The sequence below is a fragment of the Mixophyes fleayi genome, chromosome 5, assembly GCF_038048845.1.
Source record: "Mixophyes fleayi isolate aMixFle1 chromosome 5, aMixFle1.hap1, whole genome shotgun sequence".
NCBI classification, from domain to species: Eukaryota; Metazoa; Chordata; class Amphibia; order Anura; family Limnodynastidae; genus Mixophyes; species Mixophyes fleayi.
In genome coordinates, this window is record NC_134406.1 from 51,088,718 (window position 1) to 51,115,651 (window position 26,934).

The window sequence follows — 26,934 nt, forward strand, 5'->3', positions numbered from 1 at the left end:
TTCGCTCTGCTCCCAAGTCCTTGCAGTAAGATAAAAGTTGGGCTCCTGTAACACCTATACTGATTTTAATGTGCTGTACAGCTTGTCTACTTTTCCTATCTTCCATCCTGAGAGATGTGGAGATGCGGGAAGCAAAGAGGAGTAGGCGTGGCTTGACAATGTGATTTTCATCAACAAGTGAGTGCCGCACTCATGTCATTAAGCCCCACGCACCTTACTAGACACATTTACAGGCTTTTAGTGATGTGGGTGGAGTTTGGTGACATGATTTGCATCATGTCCCAGCCCCCCTTGCAGCAGGTAAGCACTGTCAGGGCAATTGCCTGCTCTCTCGAGAGTCGGAGAGTTTCTTTCCTGAATTGTGGAGTCCTCTGGATATAATCAGAGATATAAAAGAAGCACAGGGAACCGGTTTATACAGATTACATCAAGGACACCACAATGCCTCTTATTAATAAAGGGGGTTGGGGTAGGAAAAGAAAAATACATTCAATACATGACTATGTGCTATTTCGTATTACTTTGGATCAATTTAGGTTCAATGTTTACCGTTTCTATGATATAATGTGAATTATTCTTGTACGGACCAACTGTATTAACTTTCTTGGACCTGAATGCTTCATAATTGAAGACATTTGCAGTGTCTAATTTCAGCAAACAAGCATCGTGCAGATGGGTGAGTCCTACCCAAATAGCAAGCACTTTCTTGCCAACAAAAACAATGGCACTGATTGGGAGACAGCTGAAAAAGAACTGGGAGGGAAGGATTAATTGCAGAAGATGAGAAAATGTTCTCACAGTTTGACAATGTGATATTTCAGTCTACCACAATGATGTATTCTACACAGCAGAGAACATGGAAAGCATGGGCACATCTATAGTAACATTCACAGATTATATACATATTATGATCATTCAGTACACACAGTAATCTGTTAGTAATCCCATTAAAGAACACTACAGCAATCATTTTCAGCCACGTTTTGCAGCCTTTGCAAAGAATATACTATAAATATACAGTATATATATATATATATATATATATATATATATATATATATATATATATAATTATTTTTTAGTTTACTCAACAAATCTTTCTTTGACAAGATTATTGACACCATAGATTTAATATGAGGCAGCACAGCCTTTTGGTCACAATAACTGCAATCAGCTGCTTCCTATAGCCATGGATGAGCTACCGGCAGTGTGGTCCACTCTCTTTGTACAAACTGCTCAGATTCTACCAGATTTGATCAGTGCTTTCTCTCAGCTGCTGTTCTCAGATCTCTCCGCAGGTGTTCTGTGTTCTATGGGATTTAGATGACACGTTCAAGACTCCCAGTGCCAGATGCAGCACAGCAACCCCAAAACATATGTACAGTGCACTTAGTTTTGTCCAAATGTGAATGCATGGCTGGCCACCCTCTTTTCCCTTTTGGAAGTGCAGACACTTTTGTGACTATTTGCACAATTATGGACCCAGATGGAAATGGGCATGGTAGGAAAAGTAAAAACTGAATTTCAAAGTCCTGTCTACTATCACTTCCTGAGGTTGTGTATAAATATAGTTTTTTTATGGAGGCAAAGTGGCTCTGTGACAGGGGCTGGCTGGGTTGGGGGCAGGGGGGCATCTGTCCAATAGTGGGATACCTTGGGCTGGGTCTCTGGGCTACCTGCATTTTTTTTTTAATTTAAAATGTTCCTAATAGGCTGCTGAGCCATGTCTCGCCCCCTGGACTAAAATTTGTTAGCCAACCCCTGATCTGTGACCACCCACAAATTGGACAACTCTCCCTAAAAATTGCAATCTCCACCCCTTGAAGTGCATGTAAATGTCTCTTCCTGCAGCATGAACACTTGTTTTGATGCCATTGCTACAAGGCAATCCATGCTCTACCCAGAGCCGGATTTAGACCTCATGGGGCCCTAGGCAGGATACTGGTTTCAGCCCCCCCCCCCCCCCCCCAACAATTCACAGCACTATATTTTTTTAATATTCTCCAAAAACATACTGGTATGTTAATTGGCTGCTATGAAATTGCCCTTAGTCTCTGTGTGTGTGTGTGTGTGTGTGTGTGTGTGTATGATAGGGGATTTAGATTGTAAGCTCCAATAGGTCAGGAACTGATGTGAGTGAGTTCTCTGTACAGCACAGCGGAATTACTGGTGCTATATGAATAAATAGATGATGATGAAGATGATATACCCCTATAGTCGAGCAGTGGAGAAAGAAGTGCAGCCGCGCCGACAAAGGGGCGTGGCCATATCATTGGGGCGTGGCTTGCGTCGTTGAAAGCATGCCTAGCAGGTGAAAAGAGCTAGGCCGCCCTCCTATAGAAAAAACCCTGCATTGATGCGTAATGTATGAATCTAATCAATAGATGCCTTTGTTTCCAATGTCATGTTGACAATGTGTTACACATTACCTGCTGGACGCCATGATAAACAGATGAAAGTGTACAGTAAGGTTACAAAACTAATAATCCCTTGCATAGTCCAGATGAAAGGTTCACTGTGCCTTCACCCTCATAGTACTTGAACCTAACTAAAGATGAGTAACATGAAACAGTGTCTGACAGATTCCAGGATAGTGCACCTTCAATGACAGACACAAACCTGCTCCATTATACGCCCACAAAAACTGCTCCTTGGAGGATCAGAAAAAACACTTAATATCTGCAATACAGCTCAATTCTCCTTAATAAGCTGGAGCCCGCAGCTTTGAGGGGTAAACGCAGATATGGGTCAAAGCATGCATCAAATGGATATATATATATATATATATATATATATATATATATATAAAACCTTCCCCGGCAACTGGTGGTTTGAAGTGCAAGATTCCTGCTTTTAAAGCCTTACCTTAATCGTAACTAAAATTCCAAAGTTCAAACCCTTCACAAACCACGCACTCAAACAAACTACCTTAAGTCAAAAATGACACTGCTCCTTACTCTTCTGGAGATTTTGGGTGCCGTCAAATTGAGTCACGTTATTTTTTTTTTCTCCCTGCCCGCATTTTTTTTCCTCGATAACCGGCAGTGGGGGATTGCAGGCGGAGGGGAGCGCTTCTCAGGCTTGGCACCCCTCCCGCCTTACTTAGCCTGCTCACTGCCGGTCTTGTAGGGTCCCCTGGGGACCGCTGGGCCCTAGGCACTTGCCAAGGTTGCCTAGCGGGAAATCCGGCCCTGGCTCTACCCCATATAAATGGGCACTGTTGCTTTAATAAATAGGTACATAATGTTATAACACAACATGTGTTGCTTTCTTAATAACCATCATCAGCTATACTTATCACAATATTTTGTTTGCTATGTATTAATATAATTTTTCTTGATATTGTTAGGAACTCCCAAGCCAGTACAGTGAAACTCGGGAACTACTCTGAAGGCCCGGTATTCGCTGGAGCCCCTAGTGGTGGGGACAGATTTGGCTGCGGACCGACCGAGGGTCAAGCAACGTGTACTGACTTAAAGGAGAACCCAGGAGTGAGTGATAGGCAGGCCGAAGTGAGGAAGAGATCCAAGGTCAAAAGGACACTAGCATAGGTACGAAATCCAGGGACAGGCGAAAGGTCAGGTGCACAAGCGAAAGAAGCAAAATCCGGAGTTCAGGCAAATGGTCAGGGTCAGAAGCGAGGGTTCAAAGGTCCAGGAACAAGCAGAGGTCAAAACGGGTAGTCAATCAACGGTAATGGTAACCAAACAGGGAGCACAAGCAGGTAGCAGAACTGAGGACAGAACGCTATAACCGGCAGTGAGGCTCAGTCCTCACTGCCCTAAATACCCCTGCTAGCCAATCAGAGCCTAGCTCTGAAACAAGTCACAGCCCCTGCCTGATTAATTTCCTATAGGTTGCACTAGACTGTGCATGTGCCCAGCTGTTTTATTGCGCCCAGAGCGCCTGGGTAAAGCTCCCGGCGTCCAGCCGTTGCCCTGGCAACGGCGGGCCGGATTTCTGGAAGTGACGTCCCGGTTGCCATAGCGACAGCCGGGATGTCAGAGGAAGCAGGAACTGAGTCGCGGCGGTGCCCGCGGCCGCCGCGGCTCGTGACAGATATATCATCTGGATGAGTCAAGTCCATAGCAGTTAACTGTCTGAACTAGAACCAACAACATATTGCATAATCCTATTTCAATATATCCTTTAATAGTCTGTTTTCATGAAAAATTCCATAAGAAGTATGGTTAACAGTTGCCGCTGTGATATTTTCTTTAGGTGATATTCTGATTGTAATCTCCTGCGTTTTTCTTAAAAGAAGGAAAATATAAGTTGAGTTATTGAAAGTCTCCAGAACAAAGCAATTGTAAATATGGAGGGCTTTATCCGTTAAGGAGCGTATAATGTGCATAAATACTCTACGCATACCCAGAAGCGGATGATACGCCACAAAACGCAACAATTTCCAAATTATCTTCGAGTGCACAAAGGCCACTTACGACATCCTACGATTTCAGGGATGGAATGTGGTGTGAAGTAGTGGATGCACATAGGCAATGTACAGGAAAGGTATTCCCCTGCAGATACGTCTAATTGGAACTCTGGTGCATACAGAAGTATTCAGAGGTAAAGTTTGCACCTGTTTGGGGTTATGTCTAACAGATGACAGTCATGACCAAACACTGCATACAGATCCTCATAAACTAATGGGTGAATGGACTATTCACCTGCATACACTCATCTCCTTATACAACACCACCAGAAGGAGATGACCATGGTGCCATTTCATCATAAAGTTTGTTTCTAGGAGTGTTTGCTGAGGATTTCAGCATTGATGGGCAAAGGGGTAGGTGCATTAATTTATATTTTACAAGCACTGTATACTTGTGCCAATGTTGAAATAGTCTCTACTTTTCAAATTATTTTCATAAATTTTTTACATGTTTAAAATATGACTTTAAACATTACCAATACTTGTCTGTTTTTAATTGTTATGCGCATGTTATATACTGTAGTTCCTACATGATTGCATACATATCCATTGTTGTGTGCTATTAAAGCTTTCAAACTACTATGTTTGCCTATGTAGTACAATTTTTTTCCCTTTTTTGCTACTCTTTATAGGATTCCTTTCCCAGCTAGAGAGAATATAGAATTTCATCATACTTTACATGTAAGTACCTTTTGGGCTTTGCTTCAAATATAATGCTTAAAGAAAATGGTCAAAAACACAAGGAAACAAAATTGTGTGTTAGTACAAACAACAAAAAGTGAAAAGCCGAACCACTCGTGCCAATCAAACCATAAAATGTGGTTGTTATTTTTTTCCCGGCCTGCTTTCTCCCTGCGACAACATTAGAAGTGGTTTTGGACTTGTCCTGACTTGTGGTTACCTGAGATGTGGTTCAGCAGTGAGACAGCAGAGCCACAGAGGGTGGTGGGCAACAGAGGGCATTGGGGCTGGAGATGGCAGTGGGGCAATAGAGGGCAGTGGGGCAGCATCATGGGGTAAACTTTGGGAAGATAATGAGGGTAAACCTGTGGAGGTTAAGGAGGGTAAACTTCGTGATGGTAAAGAGGGTAAAGTTGGGGAGGATAACGAGGGAAAACTTGGGTCATAGAGGCCTGAAGAGAGAAATTTGGCAAATGGGCATGAGTTAGAAAATGTGCCATAGGGGAAGGAATGGATACATGTGTCATAACGGAAGGAGTGGTAGCATGTTGTATTGGTTCAGGAGGGTTAGTGGTGAAATGTTGTGCAACGAGACCGGTGAGATGGGTCAGGGTAGTGTTATTGTTTTTGAAAGTTTGTAGAATATGGGTTAGGGTAGTGTCACTATTTTTGAAAGTGTGATGGATATGGGTTTGGGTTGTGTTGATGTCATCAGTGATGCTTTCTAGGACATCATTAGAATGTTACATTCTATTGTAAAATTCTTGTACGTGACCAGGCTGCCAACTGCCCCCCGCTTCCTCTCCCATCTGAGTCTCTTCCACATCACGGGTCATCTCGGCCAGGTCCTCTTCTTCAACTGTATCTGCATCTTAATGGAGGAACAAAGAAACATAAACATTTGCATTTCACTTAATAACATCCACGATTTTGTATCATATTATTAGATTTCATTAAAAAAAATTGTCTTTAAAGTGAGTCGGTGAGTATATGTGGGGTTATCTTTTATAAAATTTACATAAAAATTATTGTAACATATACATTTTAGCAACCAGCATATCTGAGTCTTGAGTGAACAGTTACCTAGGCATGCTTCTGAAACCTCTAAGTGATATTCTCTGAAAATACTATTCTACAAAGGCTGGCTAGGTTGCAGTATAAGTAAAAAGGATTTAGGCGTTTTATTTGCATTCAAATTTTAGCACTTTACAATTTGAAATGTCTGATTTTTCTTTAAAAACAGCTGTTGCTGTTGAGTGCTTTTATATTTCTGTTAAAAAAACATTAGTCATTGGTATTTTTTATGCATGTATTGTGAGCTCAAAGTTATATCTGGGGATAGTGATGTGGTTAGGGGTTTGCTAGCTCCGGTGTGGATTCTGCCCACCCCCTGCACCAACTGATTATCTTTGCAGGACAATGCTGTGGTCTCCAGGGGATTGAAGTCCAACACAGCTGGGGCACTACCTGCTACCTTCCCTAGCATGCCAGCAGTGGTCACGCAGTTTGTTTTTCAGGCAACGTTTGCCATCTGTGTGAAATGTTCAAATAATGTAAACCATCCAAAATATTTGCCAAAGACTTGTGCAGACATACATATAGATAGAGACGTATTGGCCCTAAAGATCACATACTAATAATAGAAAGCTACCCAGCGCTAATACTTTATTTGAAGACTTAAAAAACCTGTGGCAAAGTAGGAATGATAATGTACAAGTTTTTAAACTTATTAAAGATGTTGGTCTGTCATACCTTGGGCAATGATTTTAAGGATGCTAAAATTTACAACGACCTGTTCTAGATATGCAGAGCGCAATATAATAATTTGGGTCCCAAAATAAAATATATATATATATTTTCCCTTAGTCACCATTCTTCAAATTGCAGCCATGGGATTGATCTGCATAGTGATATCCTCCCAGATTCTCATTTAAGCTGGGGCGGAGAGCTGCAGCCTCTGTGCCACCAGCTTCCACCACTTCAACCCTGTAGTTGATTAAAATGTGTCTGCCTCTGATTCGAGGTCAAATAGGGCATTAGTAAAAGGCATTAAAGGCCCTCTAAATTGTCTCACATATAGACAACTCATCATCATCTATTTATCATCTATTTATATAGCGCCACTCACATCAGTCTACATTCCCTAACACACAGACACAGACTGAGAAAGACTAAGGTCAATTTAATAGCAGCCAATTAACCTATTAGTGTGTTTTTGGAGTGTGGGAGGAAAACCAAGCAAACACAGAGAGAACATACAAATTACCCAGTGCTGTGAGGCAGAAGTGCTAACCACTAATCCACTATGCTGCCGCTAACTCACCAATATAGCACTAATTTTGTCCCTCCAGCTGTTATATAGGGTATACAGGTGTATTTTCCTGCGATTACCTGTGTATGAACAGTTAGGCATTGTTATACCCCTAATTTCCTGGATACAGAACCTTATTTAGATTAATTGTCTGATTGAATGTCAGCCATTTTAGATATGGTATAGAAGGGATCCGTAACTGACGTGCCTACGCCCATAGGTGTCCTGAGAACCAATCAGTAATGAGAATGTTGAAAGGTCTCATTGACATGCGGGCTATTACATTTTCCCGTTGCAGACTGCAGGTACTGACTGCAACAATGGACTATTGCAGCTTGGTACAAATAACGCCTACATGGCAGAAAGGGTGCGTCTGTGGCGCAAATTTTGCTGCAAAAATCTCATTGTTCAGTTGCAAAGACGGTGGAGCGATCTTAGGAAAAGGCAGCCAAAGCTCATCTCCGATTTCAGGGTGAAAACGAGTGTGAAATTGCGATGCGTAAGTTCACAATTAATATTAAATAGTTTTAATATCTTTCAAGCTAAGATTACTGTTATATCTGGCCCATTACAAAGTAATATGGCTTGTAACAACCTTCATTGGACAAAGAACAAGACCTGCTATGTAACAGTGTGTTTCAGAATCAGTATGTGATTAATATAAACCTCCCAGGTCAAGTCCACATGAAACTGGTGTAGATGTGTGTTTATTTGCCCAATGATGGTCCATGTATGGTATTGGATATTTCACATTGCAACTTAACATTATCTGGATGTCTCTATGTATGTGTGAGACAGATATAACATTTATAAATAAACTAATGTGTTATATTTATTCCAACAGAACGCCTCTGTCGCCTTTGCCAAAGTCATCAGGGGACTAGGAAGGAGGGCCAGAAGGATGATGAAGAAGGGTTCCTTTTCCTAGTTTCATTTTCACCCATCCCTGAGGACCCTCTTCTCCCAAAACCACCCATTCCATTCACCCAGACTGGAGGAGGCCCAGGTGGAGGGGGCCATGGAGGAGGCCCAGGTGGAGGAGGCCATGGAGGAGGCACAGGTGGAGGAGGCCATGGAGGAGGCCCAGGTGGAGGAGGCCATGAAGGAGGCCCAGGCGGAGGAGGCCATGGAGGAGGTCCAGGTGGAGGAGGCCATGGAGGAGGTCCAGGTGGAGGAGGCCACGGAGGAGGTCCAGGTGGAGGAGGCCCAGGTAAAGGAGGCTATGGAGGAGGCCCAGGTGGAGGAGGCCATGGAGGAGGTCCAGATGGAGGAGGCCCAGGTGGAGGAGGCCATGGAGGAGGCCCAGGTGGAGGAGGCCCAGGCGGCCAAAATGAGGAGGCAGGGAGCCAATCACACTGAAAGCTAATTCAAAAGAATGTAAGTATCTTGTTAATGTAGTCTAATATTAATTATTTTGTTTTCCAGCATAAAGTATGGTCTTCAGAAAGTTTAGAGCTAAGATATGTTTTAAAAATGTTCTAAGATTGCGATTCCCAAATTTTTTTTGTTTTTTTCTCCATGCCCATGTTTTAATCCAAAAAATTAAAAAATGTCAAAATACAATTAAAAAAAATCTAAAACTGTTAGAAAAATATTATTTTAAATCTTAAATTGTTATATTTCTTTTGTTTAGATATTTCCCCAAAATGTAATTTATAAAAATGTTATTTGTTTAAAACATTTTGGTGTGTGTGTGTTTTTTGGGTAAAGAAAATGTGTAGTCATGTGCAGTACATTTGTACCATAATTATGGGACATTTGGAACATGAATATATGAAATACATTTGTCCGTTTTGACTGGGTATTAACTCCAACACATTTTCAATCATAATAAATGTTATGAGTTGAGCAGCGTTTTAAAGTATAGTAACTAGTCCCCTATTAGTATGAAAATCGAGGTACAGTGTGTCTGGTTGATAATCGTTTCCTTTCCCCGCACAGTATATGGCAGGACAACCATTATTATCACACAGTATATGGCAGCACAGCCATATAATCACACAGTATATGGCAGCACAACGATTATAATCACACAGTATATGGCAGCACAACCATTATAATCACACAGTATATGGCAGCACAACCATTATAATCACACAGTATATGGCAGCACAACCATTATAATCACACAGTATATGGCAGCACAGCCATTCTCCCAATACCATCATACATGCTTTTTACATGTCATGCAATATCAAACAAACAGCATATATAGCATCATAGAAGGGGTTAATGAGCAGGGTTAGTATGAAATGATAATAACTATGATAATAAAACATGAGCGTAAGGATTAATCATTTATTTATAATTTAATGTAAATGCACGCATGTGCGTTTCAATGACAGTCTGCAATACAAATGCATATTGTACTAAAACTTATGTCTGCCAGTAAATTAGAGGGGCAGAGAAAACTGCTGCCTGCGCCAGTTGGGACGTCCCTATACATGTCAGCACATTAAAACTAGGAGTAACTTAAAATGTAACATTATTATTACTTACCTGCACAAATAAGTCCAGAACAAACATTTGTAACACAGTCCTACTGTATTAATTAGTAATCTATTATGTGTTGACATTTGCTATTAGTGCTGATTCATGCTTTTTGTTTCTTAAAAACTAACAATGTTTATCTGTTTTTAAATAAAATATTACCAGTAAAAATTATAGTCTCACAACTAATAAAATAAAAAGAATGTCTCATTGATACACTCTGCCAGTGTTTTAAATCTGCTTGTTAAATAGGAAATGGCAGCTTTAATCACCTAATGAAAGTACAGAGTGTATGGAAATGTAGTACAGTAGTGTTTTCTTTTCATAGTTTGCACGTTTTCCTATTATCCAGACTATATGCCTGGAACAAGAATGCCCATCTTGTACCTGTATTTAGACAGTCTCATAAGCCATTCGCTTCATTAGAGAAATGAAAGTTTAAAAAGCATCTGGTAGGAGTCCAACTTCTAGAGGTTATGTAAACTTTAGTGAAGAAACGATTATTACAAGAATAATTGTCTGGCACAGCAAAACCTGTAAAGCGAGTTAATAGCATTTTGCCTCCAGTAAAATATCAACCTGGAAACACATCTAGCTTTCTTTTTCTTAAGAGAGCAACAGCAGAATCTCTAGGACTGTAAAGTTTTGTAAAAGATTCAGGGACTATTTTCACCGGACTTAGGGGTTCTCCCTATTTACCAAAGTCCAGGTGTCAGTGTTATCTATGGCCGGATATTGCCGGCAATAGCTTTCCCTGGGGTCTCTGGTGAAGCCTTCCCTGCCTATTTACCATTGCACCATCATACAATAATTGGCCCACCCTCCAATTGCTATCACCCTCTTAGGATGAAGATAGCAGGGGTGAATACTTGAAGAAAGGCTTTATTTATTTGAATAAAGCCTTTCTTTGAATTGGAATGCTCCTATTAAATTATTATTATTTTCTGTAAATGTTAAACATTTCTTTTTTATGAAATTGGAACTGGAAGCCCAAATCCAGGATTCCACTTTCAGTGCCCATGTGCGAGCAGGCAGTCCGGGTCATGCATGCTTAAATGGACTCAATGCTGGCTGGCAAAGCGGTAAAACTCCTCTTACCGCTGCCAGCCAGTATCACCAAAAATCTGAGTATCACCCAGCTGGCCCAGGAAAAATGTTATGCTAAATTGCAGCACGGTGTCTAAGTGGTTAGCACTTCTGTCTTACAGTACTGGGGTCATGAGTTCAATTCCCAACCATGGCCTTATCTGTGAGGAGTTTGTATGTTCTCCCTGTGTTTGTGTGGATTTCCTCCGGGTGCTCCGGTTTCCTCCCACACTCCAAAAACATACTAGTAGGTTAATTGGCTGCTAACAAATTGAACCTAGTTTGTGTGTGTTTGTGTGTGTGTGTGTGTGTGTGTGTGTGTTAGGCAATTTAGTAATTTAGTTTTGTAAGCCCCAATGGGGCAGGGACTGATGTGAGTTCTCTGTAGTTCAGCGTTGCGGAATTAGTGGTGCTATATAAATAAATGGTGACGATGATGATGATAGCAGTGATAGGAGGTTTTATTTCCCGCCTTTAACAAGATGTAATGTTTACAGGAGAGATCATGATGTAGTACTGGAGGGAGCAAGGTGTCTGTTAGTATTTGTATAAGATTTGCCTGCTTTCTAATAATGAAGTTCCAATTGGCACAATGATCAGGAAGAGAAGGTACTCTCGAAAGTGGAACTATTATCATGTGTTTAAAATATAAGGATTTATGTAGTCAACTATGTTCAATCCACATAGAAATTATTGTAATTTCCATTCCATTTCTTGACTTTGGAGATGTAGCATGTGTATTCCCTGAGAATCTGTATGCAGCCCAGACCTGGTTAGGTGTAACAGCATCAATCTCTCACTCAGCAGGATTCCAGCAGGTTTAAGCTCACTTCTAGAGCTTTTTGGATAATGCAATGGGGTGGCCAGGAAAGGGGGCAGTTAGTTTAAGTTTAAAAATTAAAATCAGAAGAGATTGTGATTTTCTTGTTTTCTTTGTAAAACGAAGAAGTGGGCATAGTAATAGTGTAACAGGCACTTGTGATCAACTAACAAGTTAAATTGACTCACATCTGGAGGTAAATCTATTACTTCCCTCCATGGTTTGATGGCAATGGAAGTCATTCACCAAGGCCTTTAAGGACCTAGTGTGGGGCAACACAAAATAATTAGAGTCACAAACTGACTCCAATTTGTCTGTGGGGCAACATGGTGAGCGTGGTCCTTTATACTTGATTGTCTCCAGGACTTCTTGGCCTACAACATTTGGTCATAATTACAGTAGTTTAGTATAGTTTCATAACAATTTAAAGCTTACTTTGACCTGTGACTCATCGGCTACTACTGAATTACAAGCCCAGCTCTCAGCATTATTTAGTGGCTAGCACGTTTGTGTAATTATTAAATTGTATATACCAATTTTAAACACATATAGCAGATGACCCAGCAAAGGAGTAAATGAACAGAAAGCAACAGATCAGTAGGGGAAGGTGGAAGCGGGTGTCGAATTATAAAAATCTTTACTAAACTTTTAAAATATCGCTATATAGATATCAGGTCAACAAAAGAGCTGAGATGTGGGATATTACAATAGCTAATCTATGGTTGTTACATATTTTGTATTTGATCTTTTGATCAGAGAATGTAGAAAATCCTTATCTGAGAAGCCACACAAATAAATTAACAAGTAATGAGTGAGTGAGTAATGAGTTTCTGAACTTTGTAGGTGTTTCTCCAAAGAGTATGACAGAATCTTAAGCTTTAAATGGTATGCCAAAGATTACACCAAACATAGAAGCTATCCATGACCGTAATAAGGACACAACTAGAACAGTCCTTCTAGGCCCTATGGGACTTGATAGAGGGTTCAGACTCACCTGACGACTCACCTTTAAGATACTGTCATGTATTTTTTTTGCCTTCAGGCAAAGCAATTTGGTCATTTGCACAAGTCAAATGCTTAATAATTGAATATGCATCCACATTATGCACATATAGAACATATCATCCCCATCATTCCAACCGTTCAAATTAAAATCCTGTAGTATAACCCCTTCTTTAATTTATTAGACATATATGAAGTCACTTTATAGTAGGGGAGGCATAATGACCTGTATAAAACATGCGTAATATATGTTATGTCATATATCACATCTTTGGTGAATATCAAATACAAAATGTCATTTACTGTAATGTAAATTTCTTTTTGGGTAAACCAACCCTGCTAAAAAATAGGGCAAATAAAAAGCAAGCCATCTCATATAAACCATCATATGAGATACACAGATATAATCAGTGGGGCATATTCACTTACGATTCGCGGCCGCGAATACGCACGGCCGCACGGGTCCCAGTACCGCAATATAGCGGATTTCTGGTGCACTACCGTAATGAAACTTTATACGCTCATCCACGTGTAATTGCGACCGCAAATTGTAATTGAATATGCCCCTGTAGGTTTAACGCACCAGAGGGAAGAAAAAAAGAGGAAAGAAGTCATAGCAAATGGGAAAAGTAATTTAAGCAACATAATCACCATCAAACGAGCCCCCACCGAAGAAAGCAAAGATACAATAATCATTCCTGAGACCACTAAAAATCATTTGCCTATTCAGGTATCAAAGAAAAATTGGTCCATGAGTGAGCTAATGTACAACATAAGCAAATTTTTTAAGCAGTGAAAACTGGGCGATTAAAGATATAGGTCTGTCCAGAGACTCATGGTGTTGTGGTGATGGACAGGATATATTTTGTTGATGATGAGACTGTTGGGACCTAGAGGGATTTTTCTTTCAAAATTGGGTAGGTCAAGATGGATCAATAAAGGTTTGTAGCATCCTTTTAGTTAAGTAACAGATTGTCCACTGCAATTAATGTGGTTCCAAAGCACAAATAGATTTAATTGCCAAATATAACAAAGTATAACTGATACATTATGCTGCAAACTGGATTTAGTAACAGTCATTAATCCTGAAGCCTGTGAGGAGATTGATACTGTGTCCTGTTTTATACAGTTTTGAGTTTAAAAAACAAAACAAAAACAGTGATGATGTCACAATGTACACAAAGATAACACTAAGATCATTCTTCATTGGTTCAAGGTTCAGGATAGTTCAGTACATTTCAGGTCAACAACTGACTTTAACAGTTGTGTATGTGCTTTGCCTCAGGGAACCGCCGAAAATCCAGTTTAAACTAACCTATTAACATATGCTGCACAGAGCATTACTGAGTATCAATCTCATATTAATCAATAGTGATAGCAATATGCAATCGCCTCTCCAATGATACCAGATTCCTGCTGGTGTAATGTGGTTTAATATAAGACCAAACACAATACATTTCTTATGTCCGGAACACTATATATCTTTAATGTAGGTTTACCATATTGCAATAAATCTCTAAGCGCTTTATATTATTTATAAAAGAATGTCAGTTGAAAAGTTTATTTAAAGTGAACTATTTACAAGTGTACGTGTGAGTGTATCTACTGTGTTTTCCTATGAGACTGCGTAATTAACCTTTGTATGTCATTGAGTACAAATCGCAATCACACAGGAATCTATAACAACCGATATTTATTAATTTAAATGACTTCATCCAATTATTTGACTTTGACAGTGTGGAGCAGTAAGCCAGCATCTAGAGCTTGGAGACTTTGCTTAACAAACATTACATTTGAACTTTGGTCAGGTTAGTGGAAGCTCCATTTGTAGAGTTGACATCCCAGCTGCTAGCCTTGACCCAAAGGTCACAGAGGTCTATGCTTAGGGCAACATGCAAAAGATCTTTGTAAATTTGAAAGCCACTAGGAATTCCGTGTAAAAAATCAGTAAATCAAGCAGCCTGTCTGGAAATCAGTCTAACATGAGCATGTTTGGAGTAACTTTGAGATAGACGTTAGTGAAACATTCCGAGCAAGCTCAGCACTTATACTTCACTCCTCTCTCTTCTAGCTATTGGTGATCCCTGTACTCAAGACGGTATTTAACATGACTTAATTGATTAGTCAGCTTCCTGACCTTGATCCAAAACTACACTGTCCCCTGGTTTCAACTTGGTTTATGCCTGCTTCTGATCTTTCAGCTACTGTCCTGGTTATCTATTACTCTCAATCTGTAGATAACTGCCTTTGGAATCCATTGCTGTCACTTCTGCTATCCTAGTACCTCCTACTTCCTTCAAGTTCCAGAGTGCCAACACAGCCACAGTCACTGTCACATCCAGCACCCGCTTGAGCCTGTGTGGTGTGAGTGTGACAAAGGAATAAGCACAACAAAACCACATTATCTGTCTAAGATGATTAATATACCTCACACTTCCTTTTACCTATCACCATCAAGATTTGATTCCAAAACTTACACCTTGGGGCAGTTCTTCAGTTCTCTGTGACTAATATTTCACCGTGATTAAACTTAAATCAACCAGCATTATCAGTAAGCAAACCTCTGTATTTCAGCTATGAAGCATTAAAGGCATAAAGATAGTATAAAATTATATACAGTAAAAAATTATGCAAAATAAAACAGACAGGCAGAATAAAACCTCACACTATTTCTTGCGCAAACTGAAAGATATAGCACAAATCCTCAATATAACATTGATCCTCAGGTAATGAACAATGTTTGAACACAAAACATGTTTCTTTAGCCTCTAACACTCCTTCCCTGTGAGGTCACTAGAAGAGGCTTGTGTATTTGCTAATTGGAGTTTACAACAGAATTTTATGATTAACACTACACACATTTTTTTTTACCCTACATTATAGAAATATAGTTTTACATTCAATCAACTAGTCACAATTTAACACACAGACACATCTGAAATATGACAATATAAGATAAATTATTTGGGACAATACTTTATCACAATATCTACTCTATGGGGTAGCATTTAAGATTGTTGTCTGTCAAGAGCCAATTTTCACTGATTATAAATAAATACATCTAAACTAGTATGAATTATGAACACTATTTATTTGATGTATTTCCTTCCCTATATGAATTTATAAGACATAAAGTACATTCCAGCTAGTGACTTCAAAGGGACCTTAAATATAATGGTCCCTGTGGTGTTACCTACCAGGCTTTAATGTAAGCCCCCAGTTATTTAAGAGCAGCCCCTATTTCCACATAAAGCAGTATGTGCTCACTGGTACTCAGTTGCCTCCAGGGGGTAAATGTATCAAGCTGAGAGTTTTCCGGCGGGTTTGAAAAGTAGAGATGTTGCCTATAGCAACCAATCAGATTCTCGCTATCAGTTTGTAGAATGTACTAAATAAATGATAGCTAGAATATGATTGGTTTTTCAAACCTGCCGGAAAACTCTCAGCTTGATACATTTACCCCCAGGTCTTGTGCATTAGTATAGATTTATATTTATATACTATTTATAAACTAGTGCATTCAAAGGATATACTGAAGACTAGTAACCCGAATCAACACAGAGTGAAAACAGGATGAAGATTGGTAACTGAATATAAAAGGCAGAAAATATACAATCCAAAATATTAGCATGCAGCATGCAGAATAGTAGGGTCACAAATAGTGGTCAGGGCAGGTGATAGACAAGAATGGTCAGTAACAAGCAGGGTCAAAAACTCAACAGACAACAAAACAACTACAGAGCAAGTTGCCTAAGCAGGCTTACACAATAACTGGCAATGAGAGTGTGCTGCTGGCAGCCTTATAAAGCCACCTGGAACCAATCCCGATATGTCAATCAGCCCAGCCCTTACAATGCTGATAGTTATGCTAAGCGCCTCCGTGTTAGGAAAGTTAAGTGATGTCGAGGCAAGCAGTCTAAACAGTGCAAATAGGCTAAGATGTATTGGAATGCCTCAATCAGCACTTTTTATATCCCAACTTATGTTCATAGTTCTAAGTTAGGCTAATTTAATATCACAGTTGGAGACTCCATTGTTAGATAAATATAAGCAGGATGCCCACCTGTTTTTTGGGCAGATATATACTCTTAGTGACACCAAATTTCTGCAAATGGACGTTCATCAGGCTTTGATATGGATGTTGGCATTTAACCCTTAATCTGCATACATCCAGTGACATCACAGGATAAAAGCTACTCCATACTTGTCAACTTGGGCAAGCTGACATCTGGGAGATGGGCGTGTGGAGGGGGGGGGCTCTGAGAACTGCGTCATTGGCCCCGCCCCCTAAATTACCTAACACCATTTTAACCAACTACAATAGGGGGCGGGGCCATGATGACACGCAAATCGCGTCATTGGCCCCACTCCCCACCACTAAGCTAATGGTCAGCCAGCAACCGGGAGGTTTGCCTGCTCTCCCAGGAGTTCGGGAGGACTCCCAAAAATTCAGGAGTCTCTCACACATACCGGGAAAGTAGGCAACTATGAGCTACTCATCATTGGGAATGATTAGATTTTTTTACTTTATTAACTTGTAACTAGGCCCTGGGCACAACAGTCATGAAGCTCTGCATAGCATGATCTACATTATGCTTTATGTTAAGGGTAAGTCTGTAAAGAAGTTATGTATGCACTCGGATAATTTACAGCCTCCAGCATTCTAGGATGGACCACTGGGTGTTTAAGACATCTTCGATGTTGTCCTTGTAAATCAGCAGACTTGTCAGCAAGACTCTCCAAGTTCTGAGTGTGATGACTGAAGTTATTATCTTGGTTTAAAAAGCCCAAGCCGTAGAACATGTTCTGTCAGAACATCTCATCAATATCAAATTCAGAATTTGGTTCCGTTTTCCAATAAATACTAACAAGTTGTAGCAACAAACCAGATCTGCATCCCGATTTTCCTGTAGTGGATACATAATTATAGAATTCAGTCTAAAATTCTAAGATTGCAGATAACACGGTGCTCAGTCCTTGGAGCAAAGATTTGTGCTTACAATGAAAAATGCAGAGCCGTAACGAGGCATGTGCGGGCTGTGCCGTCGCCCAGGGCGCAAGGCCAAGGGGCGCAGCAGCTACCCGCTACCTGCCTCTGTACCTTCATCCCTTAAGTTCCGCAGTGGAACGCAAACTTGCGTTCCAAATGCCGAACTTCCTGTCAGTGGAACGCACATGCATTCCACTGCGGAACTTAAGGGTTAGAAAAACAAACTCTCCACTAAGTCCCTCCCTCCCTCCCTGCTATGATTAGTCATCTATAGCCTCAATCTGTTAATAGATGATAATACAGCCACAGGTAATAGTGTGTGTTAGAAGTAGAGGTTTTGGCAGTATTGAAGAAATAAAAATAGATTCTTCCATACGACCATCATTTCAAGAACCACAGAATGAAGTCCTTGCAACGGCCACAATGTTACAGCTAAGATTGGGAAAGATAGACTCATTAGAGCATAAATAAATAAAAGATGCCGCTATAAATTAAAATGGCATCACCCTGGCTTGCAGCTATATTGCTGCAGCTAAGGACTGTATAAAATGATATTGCATGGAGAAGCCATAAGTCGCCCCTGTGAAGGCATCCATTGGTGAACAGTACAAGGGATACATCATAACAATACGCAATACACTCTCTCTCTCTCTCTCTCTTTCAATCCCACCACTGATATATATATATATATTTATATATATATATATATATATATATAATCATGCATTTGCAAATATGTGTAACAGAATTCTTTCAGTAAAGTGCTAGCCACACCCCCACATTAGGTTGGACACACCCACTTGTCAAATGCCACTCCCACTAAGATGGGGGGTGCCGGTGCCCTGTCTCGCCCAGGGCACTAAAATGTCTAGTTAAGGCCCTGGAAAAATGTATTTTTTATTTAAAAACTGATCCAAGCACCAGGTCTCATTGCCTGGGCTTTTGCAGCCATTCTGCTGTGGACAAACAAATGTGCTCAAAAAATTGCTCTGAAAAAAACCCCAGCCCCATGCTGTTAAAAAGTTAAATGTAAGAAAGCAGTCTTTTTGTATGTGGCACTACTGCTCCCAGCAAAGCCCTGGCAGTCGTGAACTGCTTGAGAACTACAAGTGCCAGCATAACCATACCTGCCAGAGCATGCTAGCGATTTTAGTACTACAAGTACCAGCATACCCTGGCATCAAGTAGCCACTGGGACCTGTAGCGGCACATGAAATACAATACTGTTAAATAAAACACATACAACAAGAAAAATATTTTAGTAAAATAAACACTCCTCAAAACGCGCATTTATCAATTTATCACCTAAATCCATGATGGGGATCTTCTTCTTTCTTCCTGTTTTTAATCCAAAAGAAAAATAAACAAAAAACTATATAGACAACACTCATAAATGACAAGCTAAGAATCCTGCCACCAGCTAAGCAATACAGACCATGTTGCAATGTAAGGGGTGCAAATAAAAGTTTGTTTTGCATGGAGAGTAAATACTGCATACACATGCTGGGCAACTTATTTTTTACAATGTATTTTAGAGTTGAGATAGGCCTCCATGCCCTCACAACTCTAATTTAAGTTGTGCATTTTATATTTTCCCCCTTTCGGCACACAGGGGCATATTCAATTGTCAGCGAGTATTTTTTTTAGAGTGTGTTAAGTCATTTTCTGGGTTTTTTTTTCATCATTTTCAACCGCCAATTCAATTCCATTCTTAACGCTACGTTTTTTTTCAAGAAACGGTCCTCTGGCGCTCCAGTAGAAGGTCTATTGAAAGTATAGGGTGTGCGAGAGGCAGCCGCGTTAAAAGCGATTCAATTGTTTTTTTAACGCGGCGGGTAAAACAGGCAAATATGCTGTTTTATCTCGCACCTCCTTGGGGTGTGTTAAAAATTAAAAACCTCTGAAAAGTAGTTGAAATCATGTAAATATGTGGAAAAAAGTTAAACTTATGTTTATCACTAATGCCTAACTTGTGTGAGTTGATTTTCTTGCAAAAAAATAATGAAATATAAAAATAAAAAAATATAAATAAAAAGAAATCACTAATTAATTATATTTATGTATGTTTTGGTACAAATATGAATGTAGTAATGTGTTTTGACATGGTATAGATGATTGTATGGTAAAAAATAGTTCAATTTAAAAATATGCTAAAGAAAGTACTGTAATGTAGATATTATCAATGTGTAATGCAATCTAATGTATGGAAATGTATGCAAAACCTTTTTTTTGTCTTATACATGACAGCGCTAAAACTCCCCTTCACTCCCCTAAAATCTCGCAAACACAATTTTTAACGCGCGGGGTCAGCGTTCCCTCTTTTGCAATTGAATTGCACGAGTTTTCCCGCTGCTCTAACTCCAAATGGTCGCTATTGTTGGCAAAAACCCGCGTGGGACTTTTTTTTTTTCTAAGGATGCGGGGACAAAACAATCTTGCTGACAATTGAATACGCCCCAATGTTTTTTATGTTGCAAATTGTACACCCAGTAGCTGGATTTGCTGCTAACTCTAAATCAACCAAATTGCAAGCAGTGAAATGACAAAACAAACTTTTAAATAACATAGTTCTGTGTTTACACCGCACTTCCTAATTTGAAATATACGCTCATTTTATGTGCTTTAATTAACTGTCTGCCTCTTTCCCTTTCAGTTTCTCTTCTAACACCAGTAGCACCTACTTGCCAACTTTTAAAACCTGTCCACACAGGGGCATATTCAATTGTCAGCGAGTATTTTTTTTAGAGTGTGTTAAGTCATTTTCTGGGTTTTTTTTTCATCATTTTCAACCGCCAATTCAATTCCATTCTTAACGCTACGTTTTTTTTCAAGAAACGGTCCTCTGGCGCTCCAGTAGAAGGTCTATTGAAAGTATAGGGTGTGCGAGAGGCAGCCGCGTTAAAAGCGATTCAATTGTTTTTTTAACGCGGCGGGTAAAACAGGCAAATATGCTGTTTTATCTCGCACCTCCTTGGGGTGTGTTAAAAATTAAAAACCTCTGAAAAGTAGTTGAAATCATGTAAATATGTGGAAAAAAGTTAAACTTATGTTTATCACTAATGCCTAACTTGTGTGAGTTGATTTTCTTGCAAAAAAATAATGAAATATAAAAATAAAAAAATATAAATAAAAAGAAATCACTAATTAATTATATTTATGTATGTTTTGGTACAAATATGAATGTAGTAATGTGTTTTGACATGGTATAGATGATTGTATGGTAAAAAATAGTTCAATTTAAAAATATGCTAAAGAAAGTACTGTAATGTAGATATTATCAATGTGTAATGCAATCTAATGTATGGAAATGTATGCAAAACCTTTTTTTTGTCTTATACATGACAGCGCTAAAACTCCCCTTCACTCCCCTAAAATCTCGCAAACACAATTTTTAACGCGCGGGGTCAGCGTTCCCTCTTTTGCAATTGAATTGCACGAGTTTTCCCGCTGCTCTAACTCCAAATGGTCGCTATTGTTGGCAAAAACCCGCGTGGGACTTTTTTTTTTTCTAAGGATGCGGGGACAAAACAATCTTGCTGACAATTGAATACGCCCCAATGTTTTTTATGTTGCAAATTGTACACCCAGTAGCTGGATTTGCTGCTAACTCTAAATCAACCAAATTGCAAGCAGTGAAATGACAAAACAAACTTTTAAATAACATAGTTCTGTGTTTACACCGCACTTCCTAATTTGAAATATACGCTCATTTTATGTGCTTTAATTAACTGTCTGCCTCTTTCCCTTTCAGTTTCTCTTCTAACACCAGTAGCACCTACTTGCCAACTTTTAAAACCTGTCCTCTGGGAGATCCTGGAGCACAGGTCACGTGAAAAGTGTGAAATTCACGGAATGCAGGGGCAAACGCACGATTTGCAGAGGGGGGTATTCCACACCACGCCACCAGTGGGCGTGACCAACATGCATGGGGGCGTGGCTATAATTTTAGAGAGTGCTTGGCTGCTATCCAACTCGTCCTATCCCCATAATATACAGGGGTAATGCTGCGCGCACTGCTGTTAGGTGCCTTTCTTTTCAAGAAGAGCTGTGTAAAGCGGGGGCAGGGTACAGCCACCTCAATTATACAGTGCCCCAGGCTTGGAGGGGGTTTCCAGGCACTAGGAAACCCCCCTTGGTTTGCCTATGGAATGGAATATTCACGGAATATTTGTCGATAATAATAGTCCAGGAGGACTAACCGAAATTCGGAAGCCTCCCAGAAATTCCGGGAGAGTAGGCAAGTATGCAGTAGCATAATACACAAATGAAAGTCAGCCAAAATTTTAGAAGTTTAATGGAAATATACCCCAGCCACTTTAGTGCCTTAGTAGATAAATTAAAAAGGTAGTTACAAAATTCATGTATAGTTTGCTGTCATTTAATGCAGTAGTCGAAGTGGAAATTTAGAAGTGACCGTATAGAAAATGTTAGTGAATGGAATTTGATAGTTTTATAATGAAGGCTGTAGTGGCTATATAGCATACCACCATATACCAGCCCACTTTGACCACTGATTTTAGGTTAACAATGGTCACATTATAACTAAATGCACCACTAACATCCCTAACAACTATATAGCATCCTGGTTGCCAAGCATCATTTAAAACATTGACATGAATTGTCAGAAGTATTTCACAATTCTCTTTGTTCAGAGGTTTTCTATATAGAAAAGAACAAAACAAAAAAAATGATTAGTAAGGAAGCAGAAGGTTACCAGGCTCAAAATAACTTTCTGTCTAAAGAACTCAACAGGTGCTCTGTGGCTTGTAGCTGTTTTGTCAGATGTACGCTGCAAATGCCTGCAAGAAAACATTGTTTACATTCTGCAAAATGTAGAGCAACTGCCATTCTGATAAATAGATAAATTAAGTGGATTTTAACCACTACAATTCTTGTTTTCGTGCAAAACTCAAGACCGTATATCCTGTTTTAATTGTTTTTTCTTTAGCTATCAGATACCAGTTATTGCCTAGAGTAGTACAATGTTCCATGTTACACAAACAATACTTAAAGAAGACCTGACATCAAAGTAACAGGGTTTTTTTAATTGTATTTTTACGTACAGGGTGGAATAAAAAAAAATCATATCCACATTGTTTATCCAGTATCGTGTCCTAAAGTGAGCAATAGTGATCACACTACCTCTCCTACATGTAACCACCCCATGGCCCAGGGTTTCCCAAACCCAGTCCTCAGGGCTCCCCAACAGTGCAGGTTTTCCATCTCCTTGCTGGAGCACAGGTGTATTCATTAAGCTGGGTACACACTACACTGTTTTCGTCCAATAATCGGCTCAATCAGCCAACATACGACCGCTCGTTCAAAAGTCGGGTCAGTGTGTGTAGTGACACGATGGTCGAAAGTCTGCCCAAATGGACGATTGTCGCCTCATTTGGTTGGTCGTACCGTTCCAATCTCGTTTCCGCTGTGTAGTGTGTATAAACTTCTGACCGATCCACAACAGTGAGTACGAAATGACAGTCATTGCTCACGACAACATGGCTGTAAAAAGTCGCTTAAGGGACGTCCGCTCTTCCCTTTATCGTCCTAAACAAGGCTAGTGTGTATGCAGTCCATGGACCGAGCGATCGGAACAACGATCGCATGTAAAATCGCTCGGCATAAAAAGTTGGTCAAAATTTCTGTAGTGTGTACCCAGCTTTACTGACTGATACATTGTAACAGATCCACAGGTGGTCCTAATTATGTCACATGTGATCCTTAAAACCTGCACTGTTGGGAAGCCCTGAGGACTGGGTTTGGCAAACCCTGCCTAGGCCAGATAGAGGTGCTGAGGCCAGTAATGTGCAGAGGGAAGGCAGCATTGTAGAGACACAGCTGTACCACCATCAAGGAAAAAGTGATTAGCATATGAAAGTCATTGCTGTACAGAGTCCCCCCCCCCCCCACTTTCCTGCATGTCATCCCTCTCATCGCTCATTAACATCTAGAGCATTGAGAGTGGTAACATGCAGGAGGGGAGGGTGGCCCAGATTAGCAATTAGCATATGTATCATAGAACACACAAACTAAGATAAATACACAGCAAGGACATTTTTAACTAAATACACTTTACTACATTGACATGTATTCACAGAAATATACATTTATATTCAATGATAAATAGACACACTTGACACATGTATAGGAGGACAGACAAGATTGCACATAGACATACACAGTGGTTAGCATTGCTGCCTCCCAGCACTGGGGCCAACCATGGACTTATCTGTGTGGAGTTTGTATGTTCTCCTCGTGTTCATGTTGGTTTCCTGCGGGTGCTCTGGTTTTCTCCCACACTCCAAAAACATACCCTCTGCACAGAGCTGTTGTAATATGGTGGTACTAAATAATAAATAATAATAATAATAAAAATAATAATAATAATAATAATAATAAATAATATAATATAAATAATAAAAAAAAAAAAAAAATGCACACTCGACAGATAAATCTTTACATATATTACAAAAATACGATCCTTTATGTACTTACACTTCACTGGATGTGACGATTGAAATACAAAAAAAACTAATTAAAAATGACAGAAGCAAAAATACAGAAAAATAATTTGACTCAGAATAAAGACACCAGAAGACTGGTGGGGCCACACTTTTAAAGCACCCATTGCTCTGCCTCATGCACAGGGGAGGGCTGGCAAATTTTAGCCCAGGGAGCAAGACTTGACTCAGCAGCCTATTTTCAAGGGAAAAAAAAGCAGGTGGCCCATTGACCCAGCCAAAGGTAGCACACTATAGGACCGGCCCAGGGGGCAGACGCCCCCCTGCCCCCTAATCCAGCCTGCCCCTGCTCAAGCATTTTCAAATACAGCAAAACTGTTATACTGTAGCAACATATTCACACTAACCCTTTCTGTCTGGTTGAAGGCTGAGAATTCTGTTAAAAAGGCATTGCACGCTGGACAGAAATGTGGAAGGCCCAAGGCAAAATAAATATATAGAAAATATTCTTGTATTTACCACTGCCTTCTAAATATAATTGCATGTGAGAGGTGGTGGCAACCAGTACTTGATCTTTGTCAGGAGTGGTGGGTGTAGACGTACGCCTCTGAGATTGTTGGCTCTTTTTTCAGCTGTCGAGTTGCTTATGCACCCCACTAGTAGCCAGGTATTCAGCGCAGTGTGACCATGTGATTACACTGCAGCTAATCAGAGAGAGGGAGCTCGTCTCGCAGTCATCTTCTGATTGGATCCCTGCACTATAAAGACCTGTCTCCTATGCCGGTTGTAGTTGCAGCCACGCTATGTGTTGCAAAAGCCTGCATTCATGTTCTGGTGTGACCAGTGTGTGTCTGCTAGCTGCCTGCCCTGGCATCTGCCTTGATACTGACCTTCTTTTAGCAGTCTGGCCTGAAGTCTATCTGGATATTGAATAGATGCAAGTCCTGTTCTTATTACCTATCTCAACGTAGTGTACATTTGTCGGTCACTTCAGTCTCCAATATATCTTGTGCCTACAACAGAAATGGTATAGGCCGCTACGACTATCTGATAAGTCCTGGGACAAGTGAGTACTGGTGAGCATATTGTGCTGTATGGGAAAAAGTGGATTAATGTGAAACACTATACTGAAACCCTTGACTAAAACCAAGTAAATAGAACAGTGTCCAAAAGAAGCTTAGGGGTATATTTACTAAACGGCGGGATTGAAAAAGTGGAGATGTTGCCTATAGCAACCAATGAGATTATAGCTTTCATTTATTTAGTGCATTCTACAAAATGACAGCTAGAAACTGATTGGTTGCTATAGGCAACATCTCCACTTTTTCAAACCTGCAGTTTAGTAAATATAGGTGATGCACCAGCTTCCGCCTGCAGACTCAAGCTCTAAAATTGACTAATTCCTGTACTGTGTCAGGTTACTTGCAGCTATTCAACTAATGTGCACTCCAGACCACATTTGGGTTTTTACTTTAACCTGCTGTATTTTCTTTTCCCTAAATTTCCTATGCCAATGCTCTCACATTAAGTTCATTCTTCAAAACATAGTATAACATGCAGCAGTTAAAGATTTAAACAGAGAAAATGTATATGTTGTCTGCTCGCATTTACAAGCTTAAAACAAACATGTTTTTAAATGTCAAAGAGGGGAATGTGTTCCACGTGAAGAGTTATTCCTTCAGTTACTGATCACTGAGTTGGAATGTGATACAAATAATCTCTCATGTCTGACAGTAAACTCTGTTGACACACCGTATTATGACATCTATACTAGTGTACTAGTGTTAGAGAGACAATTACCATGTATTCAGACATTAATACTGCTACAGCAAATCATAATAAAAATAAACAATCGCGGCTGTAGAAATACTCCCCACAGAGCTCAGTTCTTGGACGTTGTTGTTCCAAATTTTGGCAACTCTTACATTTTAGTATTGGACTTCTGGGAAATGTAATTTCTCAGGCAGCCCTTTGGCTCAATGTTTTACTCACTAGGTGTTTGGAACCTGGCACAGGCCAGTGATGAGACAAAGTCCCACCTACAGATAAACTGTTTGACCAGTATTGGGGCTCATCAGTGCAACATAGAGGTTTTCAGTTTAGTAGCCCTTTAGGTTAATGCTTTACCATCTGAGAATATATTGAATACAATATAGAGATGTTGGAGAGTTTTTAATACATATATGTTGTCATTGTGCTTAGTATGTTTGCATCAGTAGTGTGTTTCAAATTAATGTTGGGCAGCACGGTGGCTCAGTGGTTAGCACTTCTACCTCACAGCACTGGGGTCATGAGTTCAATTCCTGACCATGGCCTTATCTGTGAGGAGTTTGTATGTTCACCCCGTGTTTGCGTGGGTTTCCTCCGGGTGCTCTGGTTTCCTCCCACACTCCAAAAACATACTGGTAGGTTAATTGACTGCTATCAAAATTGACCCTAGTCTCTCTCCCTCTCTCTGTGTATGTTAGGGAATTTAGACTGTAAGCTCCAATGGGGCAGGGCCTGATGTGAATGAGTTCTCTGTACAGCGCTGCGGAATCAGTGGCGCTATATAAATAAATGATGATGATGATGCTTGTCCCCAATTTCTTATGTGTTATATTTTCACATAGGTGAACTTAGTTTGCAAACAGCAGTCATTTCATTAAAAATAATTGT

At 39.9% G+C, this 26,934-nt stretch overlaps 1 long non-coding RNA gene across 2 annotated transcripts in view; it reads right to left on the minus strand.

Moving 5' to 3' along the window:
• Positions 1-5,895: 5,895 nt before the first annotated feature.
• The window catches only part of LOC142157657 (uncharacterized), an 85,871-nt gene continuing 64,832 nt past the window's right edge, over positions 5,896-26,934 (minus strand). The window contains exon 3 of one of the 2 annotated variants that reach the window (XR_012692555.1): positions 5,896-5,981. This is a non-coding gene — a long non-coding RNA (uncharacterized LOC142157657). Of the gene's footprint in view, positions 5,982-23,660; positions 24,161-26,934 lie in introns of those variants that run through there. The other variant, XR_012692554.1, reaches the window with a different exon arrangement.